This window comes from Ascaphus truei, unplaced genomic scaffold (genome assembly GCF_040206685.1).
Source record: "Ascaphus truei isolate aAscTru1 unplaced genomic scaffold, aAscTru1.hap1 HAP1_SCAFFOLD_1370, whole genome shotgun sequence".
Classification (NCBI taxonomy): Eukaryota; Metazoa; Chordata; class Amphibia; order Anura; family Ascaphidae; genus Ascaphus; species Ascaphus truei.
This window is the reverse complement of record NW_027454249.1, coordinates 42394-66311: the sequence shown is the minus strand read 5'-3', so window position 1 is coordinate 66311 and position 23918 is coordinate 42394. Positions and strand designations below refer to the sequence as shown.

Below are 23918 nucleotides of genomic sequence, written 5' to 3'. Positions count from 1 at the left end.
CCCCACAGCTTTCACAAAATCATGCTTACTTACCTGCAAATATTCCACACGCGTGTGTATGACAATTCAAAAGGTTTAGTCAATATTGAGCTAACCAAGAAATACGTCTGGTTTAACCTTTTTTTCCCCCCAGTATTCGGGAGGCCTGTTACCGACACACTTTAGGCCTTTCCAGCACTTACTGGGTTAAACAGATTTGAGTCGGCCGATAAAAAAGGACAGACTGCCCATTTGTCTCCCAGCACGTAAAAATAACCGGTTACACCGCACAAAAAAACAATGCAGCAGATCACCGTGTAATTGAGGCTAAAACATGAAATCAAAGGAGAGCCACACAGAAAATAATCAGGATTTTAGGACAGAGAAACATCGTTTAACTTACTGTTTTACATCCATACTACTTTGCTCCTGTGTCACAGGAACTGATCCTTCCAGGGTTAAACAAAAAAGAAATAAAAAGATGTATTCCAGATTCCAGTGTGGGGCAGAAAAACGCGCAAAACTACCCTCGCCGCGCCGGTTCCACCAGACGGAAAATCAGAACCGAAAAAAGTTTAGAGAGCGCCACTTAAAAAAAAAAAAAAGGATAATAATAATATCCAAATGTAACCTAGGCCCCAAATCTATGGCAGACATTAGCCTTGTGGGGTGCCTGGGAAGTGACATAAAGTGATATTCCTGGGGGGGTCTGCCGCTTGCTTCTAGTGATTGGGAACTTGCCTGCGGTGCTGGGGGCGGCCGGGCTCCTGCCCCTGGGTCCCTGCAGGGCAGCTCTGTGCATCTGCTGTCCTCGCTTCCATTTTCTCTCCAGCAGGCATGTGACACAGGAGTAGACAATAGTGCCGGCAAACTGCTCAGGGAGAGGTGTTCCCGGGAGAAACTGGAGCTTTTGCAAAGCTACAAAAAAAAAAAACACCACTCTTTGCATTGAGAGAAAAAAAAAAAAGTTACTGTGTCACTTCCCCCCCTCTCCCCAATTTGCAAACAGCAAGCAATGGCTAATGGCAGCCAACCATGTGACCCTAAGAAAGCACATTTAAACAGTTGCTGTGCTGTTGGAGGGGGGTTTGTAGCGCGACAAGTCGCCAAGATGCGGCGTGCAAATGCACAGTTTGTACGTTCCAAGAGATGGGAGAAGAATTGGGGGGGAGAAAAGCACAAGTAAAAAGGTCAGGCTTACCTCTGTGGATGCATTGTACACTGTGTTATGTCAATACTTAGAAAACATGGAGGACACACACTCAGTCCTCAGACAGAAAGGGTTTGGCACTTTAGCTTGATGATCGGTCTTCCTGATACAAGCTCACGCCGGATTGGAGGCCCGGGGAAATCCCGATGCAACGCGTTAAACCATTGGCTGGAACATTTCCTGAGTGATTATCTTTGTGCAGCTCCGGCGAGCAGCCGAAGCCATCCTGTGCAAAGGAAAAGACAGGCTGAAGTTAGGCCTTTTATCCGGCACAGGCAACACACAACCCATGCACAATCCCCAGCGCCGGTACGTGCGACACACGCTTGCAGGAAACGGCCTTCACCTCACACGTGGGGTTTAGCCTTACATGCGTGTCACGTGCGTTGCATGACATTTGTTATTTGCTATGTTCCCACACCGTTAACAAGCCGGGCAAAGAAAATAAAAGCAAAGATCGCGGCAAAATGTTAAACACGCCGTCATTTACACATCAAGGGTTTGTGCGCACCTAAATAACAAAGCTACTTTATGTCAAATGCAGCAGCACCCGCAATGGCGCAACAATGACACAATGTTACAATGTAGCAAGTTGGTTCCTAATAAAATAAAGGCAAACCTTGACATTGTCCCTGGCATAGGCAGGTCGGGGTGCCAGGGAAAAGCCAGCACACGAAACCCGATTTGGAGCAAGATAATGACACGAGGTTTAAAAGGACAGCAAAAATAACAAAAAGGATTCAGAGCCTGGGCTCCAGGAAAACACAGCAAGAAAGCAAAGCTTTGCTATTCCCAAAAGGCACCGCCATCTCGTGCAATGTGCCAGCGCTACTCGGGATTTGTCAGTCTTATTTAACAAACCTTATTATTCTCCCATCCTCCAAGGCCGAATTCAAACCGTCACTAAAAGCAAGAGAGAGAGGAAAAAAAACAGCTTCCGCCCGGGCTGCAGATCGCTGAACATTAACCCTGTGAGGGGGGGCTCTGTGTGAAGGAAGGCCTAGTTATGCATGCAGCTTAGAGACAATGCCACTCTCCAGCCCACACTTCACATCCCATTGATTTTTGTTCCCGAATGTAAATAACACTGTTGGTGTATTTTAATGAATAAGGATTTGCAAAGCCCGGAACTGGAAAAATAAATAAAAATAAAGGTGTGAGGGAATCCATTCTTGTTGGATCCAAAAGATCAAATGTTAAAAGGTTTTAAACAAATGCTAAAAATAAATAAAAAATGTCTGTATGGCTGAACGGAAAACGATCTGTTCTCATGTTCGGGTTTTGCAGCACATGTAGTATGTGGTTGTTATTTCGTTCTGACGGTTTGCTTGGCGCTTGGCAGCATGAAATACAACATGATATCTATAAAATGACAATATATTAACGGAATACAGCGTCGGCACAGAGGGAAGAGCGGCAGAAAACTGTGTGCGAAGGAGGCCCTGGGCCTGAAGGTGTTAATCTAGCCAGTTAACTATTAGTGCAGGGGTCTCAACTTCCAGTCTTCAAGGGCCACCAACAGGTCTTTTATGGATATCCCTGCTTCAGCACAGGTGGCTCGGATTGAACCACCTGTGCTGAAGCAGGGATATCCATAAAACCTGGCCTGGTGGTGGCCCTTGAGGACTGGAGTTTGAGACCCCTGTATTAGAGGGATAGCCCTGCAGAGTGCCCCTCTCTTATTCCAATTCCACGGATATCTATTTCCCACTTACACCTTCAAAGAGAGTTACTTTTCCACGCTACACTGAAAACACTCCGCATACAGCGCCATGTCTCCGTTCCTTAGCACTTACTGCCACGGAGACCTACATTGCACTCCCATGTTGTAGAAAGTCCTACCTCACACTGCCACTCTGCTCCAATAACTGTGTGTGACCTCTTCTAACACTACCCAGATATCTCAGGACTTCCTGCCTGGATACCTACCTTTCAGCTCCACCCAATGACCAGCCCCAATTTCCCCATAACCCAGATACTTCTCACACCCCCTCCATGGAGACTTACATTTCAGTCACCACCATAAGTAATACCTACCTCCTCCATGGCGCTCTATATCTTAGTCGAAATCATCAGAAATACCTACCTCCTCCATGGAGACCTACCTCCCCCACCCCCTCCATGGAGACCTACCTCCCCCACCACCTCCATGGAGACCTACCTCTTACACCCCCTCCATGGAGACCTACCTCCCCCCACCCCCTCCATGGAGATCTACCTCTTAGTCACCACCATCACAAACACCTACTTCCTCCACGGAGACCTACCTCCTCCATCCATATTTCATAGTTACATAGACATATTGGCCCATGTTCACCTCCATAGATACTTACCTCTCACTCCCAAACACTTACTCCCATGGAGACTAACCTTTTCCTTGCACACTATAAAGACCTCTAACTTTCACATCATGCCACCTCCATAATAACCTACCTCTCCCCCCACCTCCATAATAACCTACCTCTCCCCCACCTCCATAATAACCTACCTCTCCCCCACCACCATAATAACCTACCTCTCCCCCACCTCCATAATAACCTACCTCTCCCCCACCTCCATAATAACCTACCTCTACCCCACCTCCATAATAACCTACCTCTACCCCACCACCATAATAACCTACCTCTCCTCCACCTCCATAATAACCTACCTCTCCCCCACCTCCATAATAACCTACCTCTACCCCACCACCATAATAACCTACCTCTCCCCCACCTCCATAATAACCTACCTCTACCCCACCACCATAATAACCTACCTCTCACTCGTCCATAATAACCTACCTCTCCACCACCTCCATAATAACCTACCTCTCCCCCCACCTCCATAATAACCTACCTCTCATCTCCACACAGTCAAAATGAAGCGACCATATTTAGCATTTCAAAGAAAGACGCGTCAGTTTCTTCTTCCTGGATTGGGGTGCTGAATTAACCCATGGTATACAGTATTCGCTTCCGTGCTGATAGAGTGAGAATTATCCGCTGCTCCTTTGTTTTTCCCTTTTCTTCCTTCCCTCTCATACTTTCCATTTTTGGGGTGCTTGCTGCCTGATACCCCCATATGTTTAAGATATGTCTCTGGAGTTGGATTGAGACATATCTCCACACTGCCATAAGCATCTACCCTGCATACCTACCCCACACAGCAAAGACATCCCGTCAGAGACACCTCCCTCACGTCCATTTTACTGACTTTTTAAGTGGGGCAACGCAAGTGACTTTATTAGAAATTTGTTAGGCGGAAATTTGTCAAATATATTAAAAAGTTTATTTTATCCAATAAAGTCGTTCTTGTTTTCTGAGATATTCGGGGGGGGGGGGGGAAGAGGGGGGGGGGGATTTGGAAGCAGAGCGAAAAACTAAAGGAAAGGCTATCGGCATTTAAAAAATGTATATAAATGAAGGATACTGGCAGGAGGACATCATTTCTCTGTTCTCTTAACCCCTTCAATGCTGGTGGAGCCTGCAATGTACTGCACACCTCTCTGCGACTAATTTATTAATAAAGCAAAGTATTACATTTTTACTAGGGATGCTGGATTTTTACCCTTTATATATATATAAATTAGATTTTTAGTTAAACTGTAGATGTAAAGTTACTGAACCCACAATTCCTAAGCCTTAGAGTAACTTGAAACACTTTCAGGAGGTAAAATGCAGTTCTTCGCAGAGCCCAGTGCAGGCTAAAGATTACTATCGGAACCTCAGACGCTAGAACATAACAAGAATCCCGTTTTTAAGATTATTATGTTTTTGTTAAAGAGCAGGAGACGCTCAGGGTGCAGGATACTAACATTATATGAGTTAGGCCCGGGACACGATGTCTTTGAGCATGCGGAGGCTGTGGGAAAGCGGGTGCTTTCCTTGGGCATGATCGAGGTGCCGTGGGGGGCGTGCCTACGGGCGTCACATAGCTCGCTCACGTGACCGGCCTGTCGCACCAAAAAATCAGTTTGAACGGATTTCTTGCACACTGTGCGCCCCCTCCCGCCTCTGTGCGCACGCTACATGGACGCAAACACCGCCTTAAGGCAGTCTGTTCGCTCAGGTCTGCGGTGCCATGGCCCCAGCCTTACATTCACGCAGGCTTCGGAGGGGGCTGCTGCTTTAAGGCTTTCACCTTTGCTCTGAAAGAAATCCCTTACACTATGGGGGGGGGGGGGAGGGAGGGAGGGTGTCCAACAGCAAATTATATTCAACCGCTATCGCCAAGGTATATTTGAATACATATTATTCTGCCCTCTGGTGGCCACTGCTGGAACCACCGCCATGAATGAAACCAGTTTGGCAAGTAACCAGCATTGGAAACTTTCTGCGCGTGCAGGTAGTGCTCGTTACCCAACGTTTCACGTTACTACCAACTACTTCCAGTACGGGTTCCGTTGGGTAACCGAAAGCGGAATGTCAGTTCTGCGCACTAGTTACAAATCCTACGTAACGCGGCCACGTATAATCTTGTAGCCGCTTCTGTAATATCCGCTCAGATATGCTGTTTATCCGAACCTCGCGCTAATTACAGGATAATAGTGCAGCGGGGCCACCTGTTCTCAGGCGCAATAAATGGGCACACATTTTCTGGAGGGTAACTCTCCTACTGTCCCCCCTCATCCTCTCTCACTCAACCCCCCCTCCTCCTCTCTCACCCCATCATCTCCCTTCCTACTCTCTCACTCAACCCCCCCTCCTCCTCTCTCACCCCATCATCTCCCTTCCTACTCTCTCACTCAACCCCCCCTCCTCCTCTCTCACCCCATCATCTCCCTTCCTACTCTCTCACTCAACCCCCCCTCCTCCTCTCTCACCCCATCATCTCCCTTCCTACTCTCTCACTCAACCCCCCCTCCTCCTCTCTCATCCCCTCCTACTCTCACTCAAACCCCCTCCTCCTCTCACTCAATCCCCCTTCCTCCTCTTTCTCACTCACCCCCCCCCTCCTCTCACTCACCCCCCCCCTCCTCTCACTCACCCCCCCCCCTCCTCTCACTCACCCCCCCCCTCCTCTCACTCACCCCCCCTTCCTCCTCTCACCCCCTCTTCCTCCTCTTACAATTCCTTCCTCCTCTCACTGAATCCCCCCCCCCCTCTTCCTCCTCTCTCACTCAGCAGGAACCCCACGGACAGATGCAGACGTTGGGCCCAGGGGAGGGGGGCGTGAGTAGAGGTGGGGGGCCCCCCGTCGGCTAGAAGAAGTGGAGCTCCTGCCCCCCCCCATAGTGGCTGATCCCCGAGTATCATCGAGCTGCCGATGACACTGCGCCATCACGGGATTGCGACGCCGCTGATGACGGAACATCCCTCTTCCGTAGCCACATGATGGGACCCTTGCAGTGTGAGACTCCATGACATGGGAGCTCGGTCATATACCATTTGCCATTACCAGCTGTGGGAAGGATAAGTGTTCTGGGCCTCCACAAAGTCCAGACACATTTTTCAAGCCCACGCTGATCGCCGGTTTCCTTTTCTGGCCCGTTCCAACGCTGGTTGCATTTTTTAAATCTGGTGCTCGGTTCAGGAGATAGAAGCGGTTGAAATATTAGGAGGTTAAAATGGAGTTCGTCCCAGTGCAGTGTATCGGTTACCATGGTAACCTCAGAAGCTAGGGATTAAGAACATCAAGGTCTCTAACATATATACACACATATATATATATGTGTATGTAAAAAAGGTGCAGGACTTGCCGAGGGCGTGAGATACTAACATATGGGTTAAGCAGCAACCCCCCAAATAACCCTCCTTTTACTTTACAGACACTACGATGAGGCGACGCCCCGGGTTTAAATCCCGGGTACTACGATGAGGCGACGCCCCGGGTTTAAATCCCGGGTACTACGATGAGGCGACGCCCCGAGTTTAAATCCCGGGCGCTACGATGAGGCGACGCCCCGGGTTTAAATCCCGGGCGCTACGATGAGGCGACACCCCGTGTTTAAATCCCGGATACTACGATGAGGCGACGCCCCGTGTTTAAATCCCAGGCGCTACGATGAGGCGACACCCCGTGTTTAAATCCCGGGTGCTACGATGAGGCGACACCCCGTGTTTAAATCCCGGGCGCTACGATGAGGCGACACCCCGAGTTTAAATCCCGGGCGCTACGATGAGGCGACACCCCGAGTTTAAATCCTGGGCGCTACGATGAGGCGACACCCCGAGTTTAAATCCCGGGCGCTACGATGAGTCGACACCCCGAGTTTAAATCCCGGGCGCTACGATGAGGCGACGCCCCAAGTTTAAATCCCGGGCGCACCTGCATGCTGAATGTTGCTTGGTGTTCTAGCAGCCACGGGATACAGCGTTTCACCACGGGATACAGCGTTTCACCACGGGATACAGCGTTTCACCACGGGATACAGCGTTTCACCACGGGATACAGCGTTTCACCACGGGATACGGCGTTTCACCACGGGATACGGCGTTTCACACGGGATACAGCGTTTCACCACGGGATACAGCGTTTCACCACGCTGGGTGTTGCACGCAGCACAACCAACATTAAATAACTGACCGGCGACCGGTTGATGTAAAAGAGCAATCTATGCAATATCCTACGTGTGATTTTACAAAATAAATCAGTTCTCTAGTATTGGATAATACTTACATTTTTTTTAAATTCAACTCAATGCCATTTTTAAATGAGCTTTAATATACTGAGCATCCTTTAGCCACCGCCCCAGCAGTGCAAGATCTTTGCAACACTTTCCTGTTTGGGATAATTTGTAGCCAATGTTCCCAGCAGTTTGAGCTGCAAACTGAAACAATAGATGTTGCCTTTGTAATATCAGGATACATTGTAGCTGCTGAGTTACACTGACTGAAGGATTGATTGAAACTGAAAGGTGGCCATTTAGTGAACCCTGGGAAACAGAATCTTTGCTGATCGATCACGGGAGAACAAATCGATCGGCAGCTTAGGTAATTAGTTTTCAATAAAAGGTAATCAAAGGCGGCGTATATTAAAACAAACATGCCACTTGGACTGCCTCTTTACGGCAGCCATAACCCATAAACTGTCATTGCACTAGTAACATACACAGTGTATATTGTGATATACTATAAGCAGCTATACGCTGTGCTTTTATTTCACTGGCAGTATGGATTAAGGAAACAAAGAGGACCCCACGGTGTATTAAGGTGCGCTATTTTTGAGCTGAGGTATGGAGAGTGTTTGAGAATGTTTAAAGGTCCTGAAATAGGCAGTTGGCCAAAGTAACCTATAGGTGAGTGTATATAGCAGGCCGCAAACACGTCAGGTTTTCAGGACATCCCTACTTCAGCACAGCTGGCTCAATTAGTGGCTCAGTCTGACTGAACCACCTGTGCTGAAGTAGGGATGTCCTGAAAACCTGGCCTGTTGGCAGCCCTTGAGGACTGGAGTTGTGCAGGCCTGCTATATAGTGAAACAAATACAGTGAATAATTGATATAAAAATGGATACACAAGGTTATCATGAAACCACTGGTAGCAATATCCCTTTAAATGTATTGCAGCAGCAAGCACAGTTTTAATGTTTATAGGATGTAGTCAAATATATGACTAAATAAACCCCTTATGGAAGACAAAGAGGTAGTCGCTATAAATATTACACCAGATACACTGTCCTCCTTTGCAGATGGTATATGGATCTATATGTGCTGCCCCAATTGCAGGATCACCAGTCCCCGGGAGTATACCTCCAAAAGCAAAACATATGGGGCGCAGGCATAGAAAAAGAAGATTAAAAGGTTTCAATTTAATAACACAAAAAATAGAAAGCGCTCACAAAGAGGGTGTGATGTAGTTACGTTGCCTGTAGTGGAGAGCAGTCCTTTGCTCACTCGGATGCCAGTATAGATTATTAGTGCAACCTGTGTTCAGCGCGTGAATAAGGAACACTGCGTGCAGGCATTACGTGTGACATAAAGCTAGCGCTGTGTTATTAAAGCGCGCGCCCGCCCGCGCTGCACGCCACTGTCATGCACTTACTTTTAGGGATCGCCTCGTACCCTTTCCTACACGGGGTTATTGTTAAAGTCTCATCCTCTGCTCAGGAGATAGGAGCGCTGGGAGTACTCCGTGTAACATGCAGCTCACCCCAGAGCCCAGAGCAGTGTCACGGTTACCATGGTAACCGCAGAGGCTAAAGGGAAAGAAAACCATTACTGGGAAAAAGACAAGAAGCTGCAATTGTAACAAGCCGGACTCCTACAGGGTTCTGGGGGTGAGTGCTGCTTTAATTAGTCCAAATGTCACCTTTATCAGCACACGCAAGCGAAGCAATCACATAACAGCACCGAGTGCTTCCCTGTGCCCCAGCGCGTCTGTGTATTCACACGCAAGCGAAGCAATCACATAACAGCACCGAGTGCTTCCCTGTGCCCCAGCACGTCTGTGTATTCACAGGCCTGCCAGCACTTACTCTTACACCTGTGTGTGACTGCCAGCAGCCATACCCCTCCCCCACAGCACTGGATGGGTTGAACTGCACTGGATGGGTTTCCCCTCCCCTCCCCCCCACCCCTGCACTGGGTGGGTTGCCCCTCCCCCCCACCCCTGCACTGGGTGGGTTGCCCCTCCCCCCCACCCCTGCACTGGGTGGGTTGCCCCTCCCCCCCACCCCTGCACTGGGTGGGTTGCCCCTCCCCCCCACCCCTGCACTGGGTGGGTTGCCCCTCCCCCCCCACCCCTGCACTGGGTGGGTTGCCCCTCCCCCCCACCCCTGCACTGGGTGGGTTGCCCCTCCCCCCACCCCTGCACTGGATGGGTTGCCCCTCCCCCCCACCCCTGCACTGGATGAGTTGCCCCTCCCCCCCACCCCTGCACTGGATGAGTTGCCCCTCCCCCCCACCCCTGCACTGGATGAGTTGCCCCTCCCCCCCACCCCTGCACTGGATGAGTTGCCCCTCCCCCCACCCCTGCACTGGATGAGTTGCCCCTCCCCCCCACCCCTGCACTGGATGAGTTGCCCCTCCCCCCCACCCCTGCACTGGATGAGTTGCCCCTCCCCCCCACCCCTGCACTGGATGAGTTGCCCCTCCCCCCCACCCCTGCACTGGATGAGTTGCCCCTCCCCCCCACCCCTGCACTGGATGAGTTGCCCCTCCCCTGCACTGGATGGGTTGCCCCTCTACCCCTCCCCTGCACTGGATGGGTTGCCCCTCTCCCTTCTCCCCTGCACTGTATGGGTTGCCCCTCCCTCCCACCCAACACTGGATGGGTTACCCCTCCCTCCCACCCAACACTGGATGGGTTACCCCTCCCTCCCACCCAACACTGGATGGGTTACCCCTCCCTCCCACCCAACACTGGATGGGTTGCCCCTCCCTCCCACCCAACACTGGATGGGTTGCCCCTCCCTCCCACCCAACACTGGATGGGTTACCCCTCCCTCCCACCCAACACTGGATGGGTTACCCCTCCCTCCCACCCAACACTGGATGGGTTACCCCTCCCTCCCACCCAACACTGGATGGGTTACCCCTCCCTCCCACCCAACACTGGATGGGTTACCCCTCCCTCCCACCCAACACTGGATGGGTTACCCCTCCCTCCCACCCAACACTGGATGGGTTACCCCTCCCTCCCACCCAACACTGGATGGGTTACCCCTCCCTCCCACCCAACACTGGATGGGTTACCCCTCCCTCCCACCCAACACTGGATGGGTTACCCCTCCCTCCCACCCAACACTGGATGGGTTACCCCTCCCTCCCACCCAACACTAAATGGGTTACCCCTCCCTCCCACCCAACACTGGATGGGTTACCCCTCCCTCCCACCCAACACTGGATGGGTTACCCCTCCCTCCCACCCAACACTGGATGGGTTACCCCTCCCTCCCACCCAACACTGGATGGGTTACCCCTCCCTCCCACCCAACACTGGATGGGTTACCCCTCCCTCCCACCCAACACTGGATGGGTTACCCCTCCCTCCCACCCAACACTGGATGGGTTACCCCTCCCTCCCACCCAACACTGGATGGGTTACCCCTCCCACCCTCCCTACACTGGATGGGTTGCCCCTCCCACCCTCCCTACACTGGATGGGTTGCCCCTCCCACCCTCCCTACACTGGATGGGTTGCCCCTCCCACCCTCCCTACACTGGATGGGTTGGTACCCCTCCCACCCTCCCTACACTGGATGGGTTACCCCTCCCACCCTCCCTACACTGGATGGGTTACCCCTCCCACCCTACACTGGATGGGTTACCCCTCCCACCCTCCCTACACTGGATGGGATACCCCTCCCACCCTCCCTACACTGGATGGGTTACCCCTCCCTACACTGGATGGGTTACCCCTCCCAACCTCCCTACACTGGATGGGTTACCCCTCCCACCCTCCCTACACTGGATGGGTTACCCCTCCCACCCTCCCTACACTGGATGGGTTACCCCTCCCTGGGTTACCCCTCCCACCCTCCCTACACTGGATGGGTTACCCCTCCCACCCTCCCTACACTGGATGGGTTACCCCTCCCACCCTCCCTACACTGGATGGGTTACCCCTCCCACCCTCCCTACACTGGATGGGTTGCCCCTCCCACCCTCCCTGCACTGGATGGGTTGCCCCTCCCACCCTCCCTGCACTGGATGGGTTGCCCCTCCCACCCTCCCTGCACTGGATGGGTTGCCCCTCCCACCCTCCCTGCACTGGATGGGTTGCCTCTCCCACCCTCCCTGCACTGGATGGGTTGCCCCTCCCCTGCACTGGATGGGTTGCCCCTCCCCTGCACTGGATGGGTTGCCCCTCCCCTGCACTGGAAGGGTCGCCCCTCCCCTGTACTGGGTGGGTTGCCCCTCCCCCCTCCCCTGCACTGGATGGGTTGACCATCCCCCTCCCCTGGATGGGTTGCCCCTCCCCTGCACTGGATGAGTTGCTCCTCCCCTGCACTGGATGGGTTTCCCCCCTCCCCTGCACTGGATGGGTTGCCCCGCCCCCTGCACTGGATGAGTTGCCCCTTCCTCCCTCACCTGCACTGGATGGGTTGCCCCTCCCTCCCACCCAACACTGGATGGGTTACCCCTCCCACCCTCCCTACATTGGATGGGTTGCCCCTCCCACCCTCCCTACACTGGATGGGTTGCCCCTCCCACCCTCCCTACACTGGATGGGTTACCCCTCCCACCCTCCCTACACTGGATGGGTTACCCCTCCCACCCTCCCTACACTGGATGGGTTACCCCTCCCACCCTCCCTACACTGGATGGGTTACCCCTCCCACCCTCCCTACACTGGATGGGTTACCCCTCCCACCCTCCCTACACTGGATGGGTTACCCCTCCCACCCTCCCTACACTGGATGGGTTACCCCTCCCACCCTCCCTACACTGGATGGGTTACCCCTCCCACCCTCCCTACACTGGATGGGTAACCCCTCCCACCCTCCCTACACTGGATGGGTTACCCCTCCCACCCTCCCTACACTGGATGGGTTACCCCTCCCACCCTCCCTACACTGGATGGGTTACCCCTCCCACCCTCCCTACACTGGATGGGTTGCCCCTCCCAGCCCCTCCCACCCTCCCTGCACTGGATGGGTTGCCCCTCCCACCCTCCCTGCACTGGATGGGTTGCCCCTCCCACCCTCCCTGCACTGGATGGGTTGCCCCTCCCACCCTCCCTGCACTGGATGGGTTGCCCCTCCCACCCTCCCTGCACTGGATGGGTTGCCTCTCCCACCCTCCCTGCACTGGATGGGTTGCCCCTCCCCTGCACTGGATGGGTTGCCCCTCGCCTGCACTGGATGGGTTGCCCCTCCCCTGCACTGGAAGGGTCGCCCCTCCCCTGTACTGGGTGGGTTGCCCCTCGCCCCTCCCCTGCACTGGATGGGCTGACCATCCCCCTCCCCTGGATGGGTTGCCCCTCCCCTGCACTGGATGAGTTGCCCCTCCCCTGCACTGGATGGGTTTCCCCCCTCCCCTGCACTGGATGGGTTGCCCCGCCCCCTGCACTGGATGAGTTGCCCCTTCCTCCCTCACCTGCACTGGATGGGTTGCCCCTCCCTCCCCTCCCCCCCTGCACTGGATGGGTTGCCCCTCCCCTGCACTGGATGGGTTGCCCCTCCCCTGCACTGGATGGGTTGCCCCTCCCCTGCACTGGAAGGGTCGCCCCTCCCCTGTACTGGGTGGGTTGCCCCTCCCCCCTCCCCTGCACTGGATGGGCTGACCATCCCCCTCCCCTGGATGGGTTGCCCCTCCCCTGCACTGGATGAGTTGTCCCTCCCCTGCACTGGATGGGTTTCCCCCCTCCCCTGCACTGGATGGGTTGCCCCGCCCCCTGCACTGGATGAGTTGCCCCTTCCTCCCTCACCTGCACTGGATGGGTTGCCCCTCCCTCCCCTCCCCCCCTGCACTGGATGGGTTGCCCCTCCCTCCCCTGCACTGGATGGGTTGCCCCTCGTTCCCCTGCACTGGATGGGTTGCCCCTCCTTCCCCTCCCCCCCTGCACTGGATGGGTTGCCCCTCCCCCCTCCCCTGCACTGGATGGGTTGCCCCACCCACTGGATGTGCCCCACCCACTGGATGGGTTGCCCCACCCACCCCTGCACTGGATGGGTTGCCCCTCCCTCCCTCCCCTGCACTGGATGGGTTGCCCCCCCTTCCCTGCACTGGATGGGTTGCCCCTCCCTCCCCTGCACTGGATGGGTTGCCCCTCCCTCCCCATGCACAAGATGGGTTTCCCCTCCCCCTGCACTGGATGGGTTGCCCCTCCCTCCCCTGCACTGGATGGGTTGCCCCTCCTTCCCCTCCTGCACTGGATGGGTTGCCCCTCCCTCCCTCCCCTGCACTGGATGGGTTGCCCCTCCCTCCCCTGCACTGGATGGGTTGCCCCTCCCTCCCCCCCCTGCACTGGATGGGTTGCCCCTCCCCTGCACTGGATGGGTTGCCCCTGCAATGGATGGGTTGCCCCTCCCTCCCCTGCACTGGATGGGTTGCCCCTCCCTCCCCTACACTGGATGGGTTGCCCCTCCCTCCCCTGCATTATCGGTTGCCCCTCCCTCCCCTGCACTGGATCGGTTGCCCCTACCTCCCCTGCACTTGATGGGTTGCCCCGCTCCCTGCACTGGATGGGTTGCCCCTCCCTCCCCTGCACTGAATGGGTTGCCCCTCCCTCCCCTGCACTGGATGGGTTGCCCCTCCCTCCCCTGCACTTGATGGGTTGCCCCTCCCACCCCTGCACTGGATGGGTTGCCCCTCCCTCCCCTGCACTGGATGGGTTGCCCCTCCCTCCCTCCCCTGCACTGGATGGGTTGCCCCTCCCTCCCCTGCACTGGATGGGTTGCCCCTCCCTCCCCTGCACTGGATGGGTTGCCCCTCCCTCCCCTGCACTGGATGGGTTGCCCCTCCCTCGCCTGTACTGAATGGGTTGCCCCTCCCTCCCCTGCACTGGATGGGTTGCCCCTCCCTCCCCTGCACTGGATGGGTTGCTGGGTTGCCCCTCCCTCCCCTGCACTGGATGGGTTGCCCCTTCCTCCCCTGCACTGGATGGGTTGCCCCTCCCTCCCTCCCCTGCACTGGATGGGTTGCCCCTCCCTCCCCTGCACTGGATGGGTTGCCCCTCCCTCCCCTGCACTGAATGGGTTGCCCCTCCCTCCCCTGCACTGAATAGGTTGTCCCCCCCCCCTTCCCTGCACTGGATGGGTTGCCCCTCCCTTCCCTGCACTGGATGGGTTGCCCCCTCCCTCCCCTGCACTGGATGGGTTGCCCCTCCCTCCCCTGCACTGGATGGGTTGCCCCGCCCCCTGCACTGGATGAGTTGCCCCTCCCTTCCCTGCACTAGATGGGTTGCTCCGCCCCCTACACTGGATGGGTTGCCCCTCCCTCCCTCCCCTGCACTGGATGAGTTGCCCCTCCCTCCCCTGCACTGGATGGTTGCCCCTCCCCTGCACTGGATGGGTTGCCCCTCCCCTGCACTGGATGGGTTGCCCCTCCCTCCCCTGCACTGGATGGGTTGCCCCTCCCTCCCCTGCACTGGATGGGTTGCCCCTCCCTCCCTGGGTTGCCCCTCCCTCCCTTCCCTGCACTGGATCGGTTGCCCCTCCCTCCCCTGCACTTGATGGGTTGCCCCGCCCCCTGCACTGGATGGGTTGCCCCTCCCTCCCCTGCACTTGATGGGTTGCCCCTCCCACCCCTGCACTGGATGGGTTGCCCCTACCTCCCCTGCACTGGATGGGTTGCCCCTCCCTCCTCTGCACTGAATGGGTTGCCCCTCCCTCCCCTGCACTGGATGGGTCGCCCCTCCCTCCCTGCACTGGATGGGTTGCCCCTCCCTCCCCTGCACTGGATGGGTTGCCCCTCCCTCCCCTGCACTGGATGGGTTGCCCCTCCCTCCCCTGCACTGGATGGGTTGCCCCTCCCTCCCCTGCACTGGATGGGTTGCCCCTCCCTCCCCTGCACTGGATGGGTTGCCCCTCCCTCCCCCCCCTGCACTGGATGGTTGCCCCTCCCTCCCCTGCACTGGATGGGTTGTCCCTCCCTCCCCAGCACTGGATGGGTTGCCCCTCCCTCCCCTGCACTGGATGGGTTGCCCCTCCCTCCCCTGCACTGGATGGGTTGCCCCTCCCTCCCCTGCACTGAATGGGTTGCCCCTCCCTCCCCTGCACTGGATGGGTTGCCCCTCCCACCCTCCCCTGCACTGGGTGGGTGGCCCCTCCCACCCTCCCCTGCACTGGATGGGTTGCCCCTCCCTTCCCTGCACTGGATGGGTTGTCCCTCCCTCCCCAGCACTGGATGGGTTGCCCCTCCCTCCCCTGCACTGGATGGGTTGCCCCTCCCTCCCCTGCACTGGATGGGTTGCCCCTCCCTCCCCTGCACTGGATGGGTTGTCCCTCACTCCCCAGCACTGGATGGGTTGCCCCTCCCTCCCCTGCACTGGATGGGTTGCCCCTCCCTCCCCTGCACTGGATGGGTTGCCCCTCCCACCCTCCCTGCACTGGATGGGTTGCCCCTCCCACCCTCCCTGCACTGGATGGGTTGCCCCTCCCACCCTCCCTGCACTGGATGGGTTGCCTCTCCCACCCTCCCTGCACTGGATGGGTTGCCCCTCCCCTGCACTGGATGGGTTGCCCCTCCCCTGCACTGGATGGGTTGCCCCTCCCCTGCACTGGAAAGGTCGCCCTCCCCTGTACTGGGTGGGTTGCCCCTCCCTCCCCTCCCCCCCTGCACTGGATGGGTCGCCCCTCCCTCCCCTGCACTGGATGGGTTGCCCCTCCCTCCCCTGCACTGGATGGGTTGCCCCTCCCTCCCCTGCACTGGATGGGTTGCCCCTCCCTCCCCTGCACTGGATGGGTTGCCCCTCCCTCCCCTGCACTGGATGGGTTGCCCCTCCCTCCCCCCCCTGCACTGGATGGGTTGCCCCTCCCTCCCCTGCACTGGATGGGTTGTCCCTCCCTCCCCTGCACTGGGTGGGTGGCCCCTCCCACCCTCCCCTGCACTGGATGGGTTGCCCCTCCCTTCCCTGCACTGGATGGGTTGTCCCTCCCTCCCCAGCACTGGATGGGTTGCCCCTCCCTCCCCTGCACTGGATGGGTTGCCCTCCCTCCCCTGCACTGGATGGGTTGCCCCTCCCTCCCCTGCACTGGATGGGTTGTCCCTCCCTCCCCAGCACTGGATGGGTTGCCCCTCCCTCCCCTGCACTGGATGGGTTGCCCCTCCCTCCCCTGCACTGGATGGGTTGCCCCTCCCACCCTCCCTGCACTGGATGGGTTGCCCCTCCCACCCTCCCTGCACTGGATGGGTTGCCTCTCCCACCCTCCCTGCACTGGATGGGTTGCCCCTCCCCTGCACTGGATGGGTTGCCCCTCCCCTGCACTGGATGGGTTGCCCCTCCCCTGCACTGGAAAGGTCGCCCCTCCCCTGTACTGGATGGGTTGCCCCTCCCTCCCCTCCCCCCCTGCACTGGATGGGTTGCCCCTCCCCTGCACTGGATGGGTTGCCCCTCCCCTGCACTGGATGGGTTGCCCCTCCCCTGCACTGGAAGGGTCGCCCCTCCCCTGTACTGGGTGGGTTGCCCCTCCCCCCTCCCCTGCACTGGATGGGCTGACCATCCCCCTCCCCTGGATGGGTTGCCCCTCCCCTGCACTGGATGAGTTGTCCCTCCCCTGCACTGGATGGGTTTCCCCCCTCCCCTGCACTGGATGGGTTGCCCCGCCCCCTGCACTGGATGAGTTGCCCCTTCCTCCCTCACCTGCACTGGATGGGTTGCCCCTCCCTCCCCTCCCCCCCTGCACTGGATGGGTTGCCCCTCCCTCCCCTGCACTGGATGGGTTGCCCCTCGTTCCCTCCCCTGCACTGGATGGGTTGCCCCTCCTTCCCCTCCCCCCCTGCACTGGATGGGTTGCCCCTCCCCCCTCCCCTGCACTGGATGGGTTGCCCCACCCACCCCTGCACTGGATGGGTTGCCCCTCCCTCCCTCCCCTGCACTGGATGGGTTGCCCCCCCTTCCCTGCACTGGATGGGTTGCCCCTCCCTCCCCTGCACTGGATGGGTTGCCCCTCCCTCCCCATGCACAAGATGGGTTTCCCCTCCCCCCTGCACTGGATGGGTTGCCCCTCCCTCCCCTGCACTGGATGGGTTGCCCCTCCCTCCCCTGCACTGGATGGGTTGCCCCTCCTTCCCCTCCTGCACTGGATGGGTTGCCCCTCCCTCCCCTGCACTGGATGGGTTGCCCCTCCCTCCCTCCCCTGCACTGGATGGGTTGCCCCTCCCTCCCTCCCCTGCACTGGATGGGTTGCCCCTCCCTCCCCTGCACTGAATGGGTTGCCCCTCCCTCCCCTGCACTGGATGGGTTGCCCCTCCCACCCTCCCCTGCACTGGGTGGGTGGCCCCTCCCACCCTCCCCTGCACTGGATGGGTTGCCCCTCCCTTCCCTGCACTGGATGGGTTGTCCCTCCCTCCCCAGCACTGGATGGGTTGCCCCTCCCTCCCCTGCACTGGATGGGTTGCCCCTCCCTCCCCTGCACTGGATGGGTTGCCCCTCCCTCCCCTGCACTGGATGGGTTGTCCCTCCCTCCCCAGCACTGGATGGGTTGCCCCTCCCTCCCCTGCACTGGATGGGTTGCCCCTCCCTCCCCTGCACTGGATGGGTTGCCCCTCCCACCCTCCCTGCACTGGATGGGTTGCCCCTCCCACCCTCCCTGCACTGGATGGGTTGCCTCTCCCACCCTCCCTGCACTGGATGGGTTGCCCCTCCCCTGCACTGGATGGGTTGCCCCTCCCCTGCACTGGATGGGTTGCCCCTCCCCTGCACTGGAAAGGTCGCCCCTCCCCTGTACTGGGTGGGTTGCCCCTCCCCCCTCCCCTGCACTGGATGGGCTGACCATCCCACTCCCCTGGATGGGTTGCCCCTCCCCTGCACTGGATGAGTTGCCCCTCCCCTGCACTGGATGGGTTTCCCCCCTCCCCTGCACTGGATGGGTTGCCCCGCCCCCTGCACTGGATGAGTTGCCCCTTCCTCCCTCACCTGCACTGGATGGGTTGCCCCTCCCTCCCCTCCCCCCCTGCACTGGATGGGTTGCCCCTCCCTCCCCTGCACTGGATGGGTTGCCCCTCGTTCCCCTGCACTGGATGGGTTGCCCCTCCTTCCCCTCCCCCCCTGCACTGGATGGGTTGCCCCTCCCCCCTCCCCTGCACTGGATGGGTTGCCCCACCCACCCCTGCACTGGATGGGTTGCCCCTCCCTCCCTCCCCTGCACTGGATGGGTTGCCCCCCCTTCCCTGCACTGGATGGGTTGCCCCTCCCTCCCCTGCACTGGATGGGTTGCCCCTCCCTCCCCATGCACAAGATGGGTTTCCCCTCCCCCCTGCACTGGATGGGTTGCCCCTCCCTCCCCTGCACTGGATGGGTTGCCCCTCCCTCCCCTGCACTGGATGGGTTGCCCCTCCTTCCCCTCCTGCACTGGATGGGTTGCCCCTCCCTCCCTCCCCTGCACTGGATGGGTTGCCCCTCCCTCCCCTGCACTGGATGGGTTGCCCCTCCCTCCCCCCCTGCACTGGATGGGTTGCCCCTCCCTCCCCCCCCTGCACTGGATGGGTTACCCCTCCCCTGCACTGGATGGGTTGCCCCTCCCCTGCAATGGATGGGTTGCCCCTCCCTCCCCTGCACTGGATGGGTTGCCCCTCCCTCCCCTGCACTGGATGGGTTGCCCCTCCCTCCCCTGCACTGGATCGGTTGCCCCTCCCTCCCCTGCACTGGATCGGTTGCCCCTACCTCCCCTGCACTTGATGGGTTGCCCCGCTCCCTGCACTGGATGGGTTGCCCCTCCCTCCCCTGCACTGAATGGGTTGCCCCTCCCTCCCCTGCACTGGATGGGTTGCCCCTCCCTCCCCTGCACTTGATGGGTTGCCCCTCCCACCCCTGCACTGGATGGGTTGCCCCTCCCTCCCTCCCCTGCACTGGATGGGTTGCCCCTCCCTCCCTCCCCTGCACTGGATGGGTTGCCCCTCCCTCCCCTGCACTGGATGGGTTGCCCCTCCCTCCCCTGCACTGGATGGGTTGCCCCTCCCTCCCCTGCACTGGATGGGTTGCCCCTCCCTCGCCTGTACTGAATGGGTTGCCCCTCCCTCCCCTGCACTGGATGGGTTGCCCCTCCCTCCCCTGCACTGGCTGGGTTGCTGGGTTGCCCCTCCCTCCCCTGCACTGGATGGGTTGCCCCTTCCTCCCCTGCACTGGATGGGTTGCCCCTCCCTCCCTCCCCTGCACTGGATGGGTTGCCCCTCCCTCCCCTGCACTGGATGGGTTGCCCCTCCCTCCCCTGCACTGAATAGGTTGTCCCCCCCCCCCTTCCCTGCACTGGATGGGTTGCCCCTCCCTTCCCTGCACTGGATGGGTTGCCCCCTCCCTCCCCTGCACTGGATGGGTTGCCCCTCCCTCCCCTGCACTGGATGGGTTGCCCCGCCCCCTGCACTGGATGAGTTGCCCCTCCCTTCCCTGCACTAGATGGGTTGCTCCGCCCCCTACACTGGATGGGTTGCCCCTCCCTCCCTCCCCTGCACTGGATGGGTTGCCCCTCCCTCCCCTGCACTGGATGGGTTGCCCCTCCCCTGCACTGGATGGGTTGCCCCTCCCCTGCACTGGATGGGTTGCCCCTCCCTCCCCTGCACTGGATGGGTTGCCCCTCCCTCCCTGGGTTGCCCCTCCCTCCCTGGGTTGCCCCTCCCTCCCTTCCCTGCACTGGATCGGTTGCCCCTCCCTCCCCTGCACTTGATGGGTTGCCCCGCCCCCTGCACTGGATGGGTTGCCCCTCCCTCCCCTGCACTTGATGGGTTGCCCCTCCCACCCCTGCACTGGATGGGTTGCCCCTACCTCCCCTGCACTGGATGGGTTGCCCCTCCCTCCTCTGCACTGAATGGGTTGCCCCTCCCTCCCCTGCACTGGATGGGTCGCCCCTCCCTCCCCTGCACTGGATGGGTTGCCCCTCCCTCCCCTGCACTGGATGGGTTGCCCCTCCCTCCCCTGCACTGGATGGGTTGCCCCTCCCTCCCCTGCACTGGATGGGTTGCCCCTCCCTCCCCTGCACTGGATGGGTTGCCCCTCCCTCCCCTGCACTGGATGGGTTGCCCCTCCCTCCCCCCCCTGCACTGGATGGGTTGCCCCTCCCTCCCCTGCACTGGATGGGTTGTCCCTCCCTCCCCAGCACTGGATGGGTTGCCCCTCCCTCCCCTGCACTGGATGGGTTGCCCCTCCCTCCCCTGCACTGGATGGGTTGCCCCTCCCTCCCCTGCACTGAATGGGTTGCCCCTCCCTCCCCTGCACTGGATGGGTTGCCCCTCCCACCCTCCCTCCCACCCTCCCCTGCACTGGGTGGGTGGCCCCTCCCACCCTCCCCTGCACTGGGTGGGTGGCCCCTCCCACCCTCCCCTGCACTGGATGGGTTGCCCCTCCCTTCCCTGCACTGGATGGGTTGTCCCTCCCTCCCCAGCACTGGATGGGTTGCCCCTCCCTCCCCTGCACTGGATGGGTTGCCCCTCCCTCCCCTGCACTGGATGGGTTGCCCCTCCCTCCCCTGCACTGGATGGGTTGTCCCTCCCTCCCCAGCACTGGATGGGTTGCCCCTCCCTCCCCTGCACTGGATGGGTTGCCCCTCCCTCCCCTGCACTGGATGGGTTGCCCCTCCCTCCCCTGCACTGAATGGGTTGCCCCTCCCTCCCCTGCACTGGATGGGTTGCCCCTCCCACCCTCCCCTGCACTGGGTGGGTGGCCCCTCCCACCCTCCCCTGCACTGGATGGGTTGCCCCTCCCTTCCCTGCACTGGATGGGTTGTCCCTCCCACCCTCCCCTTCACTGGATGCCCCTCCCACCCTCCCCTTCACTGGATGCCCCTCCCTCCCCTGCACTGGATGCCCCTCCCTCCCCTGCACTGGATGGGTCACCCCTCCCTCCCCTGCACTGGATGGGTCGCCCCTCCCTCCCCTGCACTGGATGGGTCGCCCCTCCCTCCCCTGCACTGGATGGGTCGCCCCTACCTCCCCTGCACTGGATGGGTCGCCCCTACCTCCCCTGCACTGGATGAGTCACCCCTCCCTCCCCTGCACTGGATGGGTCGCCCCTCCCTCCCCTGCACTGGATGGGTCGCCCCTCCCTCCCCTGCACTGGATGGGTCGCCCCTCCCTCCCCTGCACTGGATGGGTCGCCCCTCCCTCCCCTGCACTGGATGGGTCGCCCCTCCCTCCCCTGCACTGGATGGGTGGCGGGTGGCGGGTGGCCCCTCCCACCCTCCCCTGCACTGGATGGGTGGCCCCTCCCACCCTCCCCTGCACTGGATGGGTCGCCCCTCCCACCCTCCCCTGCACTGGATGGGTCGCCCCTCCCTCCCCTGCACTGGATGGGTCGCCCCTCCCTCCCCTGCACTGGATGGGTTGCCCCTCCCTCCCCTGCACTGGATGGGTCGCCCCTCCCTCCCCTGCACTGGATGGGTCGCCCCTCCCTCCCCTGCACTGGATGGGTCGCCCCTCCCTCCCCTGCACTGGATGGGTCGCCCCTCCCTCCCCTGCACTGGATGGGTGGCGGGTGGCCCCTCCCACCCTCCCCTGCACTGGATGGGTGGCCCCTCCCACCCTCCCCTGCACTGGATGGGTCGCCCCTCCCACCCTCCCCTGCACTGGATGGGTCGCCCCTCCCTCCCCTGCACTGGATGGGTCGCCCCTCCCTCCCCTGCACTGGATGGGTTGCCCCTCCCTCCCCTGCACTGGATGGGTTGCCCCTCCCTCCCCCCCTGCACTGGATGGGTTGCCCCTCCCTCCCCTGCACTGGATGGGTTGTCCCTCCCTCCCCAGCACTGGATGGGTTGCCCCTCCCTCCCCTGCACTGGATGGGTTGCCCCTCCCTCCCCTGCACTGGATGGGTTGCCCCTCCCTCCCCTGCACTGAATGGGTTGCCCCTCCCTCCCCTGCACTGGATGGGTTGCCCCTCCCACCCTCCCCTGCACTGGGTGGGTGGCCCCTCCCACCCTCCCCTGCACTGGATGGGTTGCCCCTCCCTTCCCTGCACTGGATGGGTTGTCCCTCCCACCCTCCCCTTCACTGGATGCCCCTCCCCTCCCACCCTCCCCTTCACTGGATGCCCCTCCCACCCTCCCCTTCACTGGATGCCCCTCCCCTTCACTGGATGCCCCTCCCACACTCCCCTTCACTGGATGCCCCTCCCACCCTCCCCTTCACTGGATGCCCCTCCCTCCCCTGCACTGGATGCCCCTCCCTCCCCTGCACTGGATGCCCCTCCCTCCCCTGCACTGGATGGGTCACCCCTCCCTCCCCTGCACTGGATGGGTCGCCCCTCCCTCCCCTGCACTGGATGGGTCGCCCCTCCCTCCCCTGCACTGGATGGGTCGCCCCTACCTCCCCTGCACTGGATGGGTCGCCCCTCCCTCCCCTGCACTGGATGGGTCGCCCCTCCCTCCCCTGCACTGGATGGGTCGCCCCTCCCTCCCCTGCACTGGATGGGTCGCCCCTCCCTCCCCTGCACTGGATGGGTCGCCCCTCCCTCCCCTGCACTGGATGGGTGGCGGGTGGCCCCTCCCACCCTCCCCTGCACTGGATGGGTCGCCCCTCCCACCCTCCCCTGCACTGGATGGGTCGCCCCTCCCACCCTCCCCTGCACTGGATGGGTCGCCCCTCCCTCCCCTGCACTGGATGGGTCGCCCCTCCCTCCCCTGCACTGGATGGGTCGCCCCTCCCTCCCCTGCACTGGATGGGTCGCCCCTCCCTCCCCTGCACTGGATGGGTTGCCCCTCCCTCCCCTGCACTGGATGGGTTGCCCCTCCCTCCCCTGCACTGGATGGGTTGCCCCTCCCTCCCCTGCACTGGATGGGTCGCCCCTCCCTCCCCTGGACTGGATGGGTCGCCCCTCCCTCCCCTGGATGGGTCGCTCCTCCCTCCCCTGCACTGGATGGGTTGCCCCGCCCCCTCACCTGGCTGTGTATGCAGGAGGCGGTTGGTGATTAAACTGCGCGGGAAACAGAACCTGCAGCTGCGCGAGCCAGGCTGGGTCATACCATGCGGGGAGCACAGGGGGGGCGGGTCATACCATGCGGGGAGCACAGGGGGGGGCGGGTCATACCATGCGGGGAGCACAGGGGGGGGCGGGTCATACCATGCGGGGAGCACAGGGGGGGGCGGGTCATACCATGCGGGGAGCACAGGGGGGGGCGGATCATATAGCATACGGGGAGCACAGGGGGGGGCGGATCATATAGCATACGGGGAGCACAGGGGGGGCGGATCATATAGCATACGGGGAGCACAGGGGGG

At 60.1% G+C, this 23918-nt stretch overlaps 1 long non-coding RNA gene across 5 annotated transcripts in view; it reads right to left on the bottom strand.

Moving 5' to 3' along the window:
• Nucleotides 1-23635, bottom strand: part of LOC142475766 (uncharacterized) — a 32316-nt gene extending 8681 nt beyond the window's left edge. The window contains exons 1-4 of one of the 5 annotated variants that reach the window (XR_012791126.1): nt 23579-23635; nt 9154-9307; nt 1181-1415; nt 721-897 (exon numbers count right to left, since the gene is read on the bottom strand). This is a non-coding gene — a long non-coding RNA (uncharacterized LOC142475766). Of the gene's footprint in view, nt 1-720; nt 898-1180; nt 1416-1808; nt 2006-2050; nt 2362-4027; nt 4253-9153; nt 9308-9586; nt 9666-23578 lie in introns of those variants that run through there. The other 4 variants (XR_012791125.1, XR_012791129.1, XR_012791127.1 and 1 more) reach the window with 4 other exon arrangements.
• Between the last annotated feature and the right edge of the window lie 283 nt (nt 23636-23918).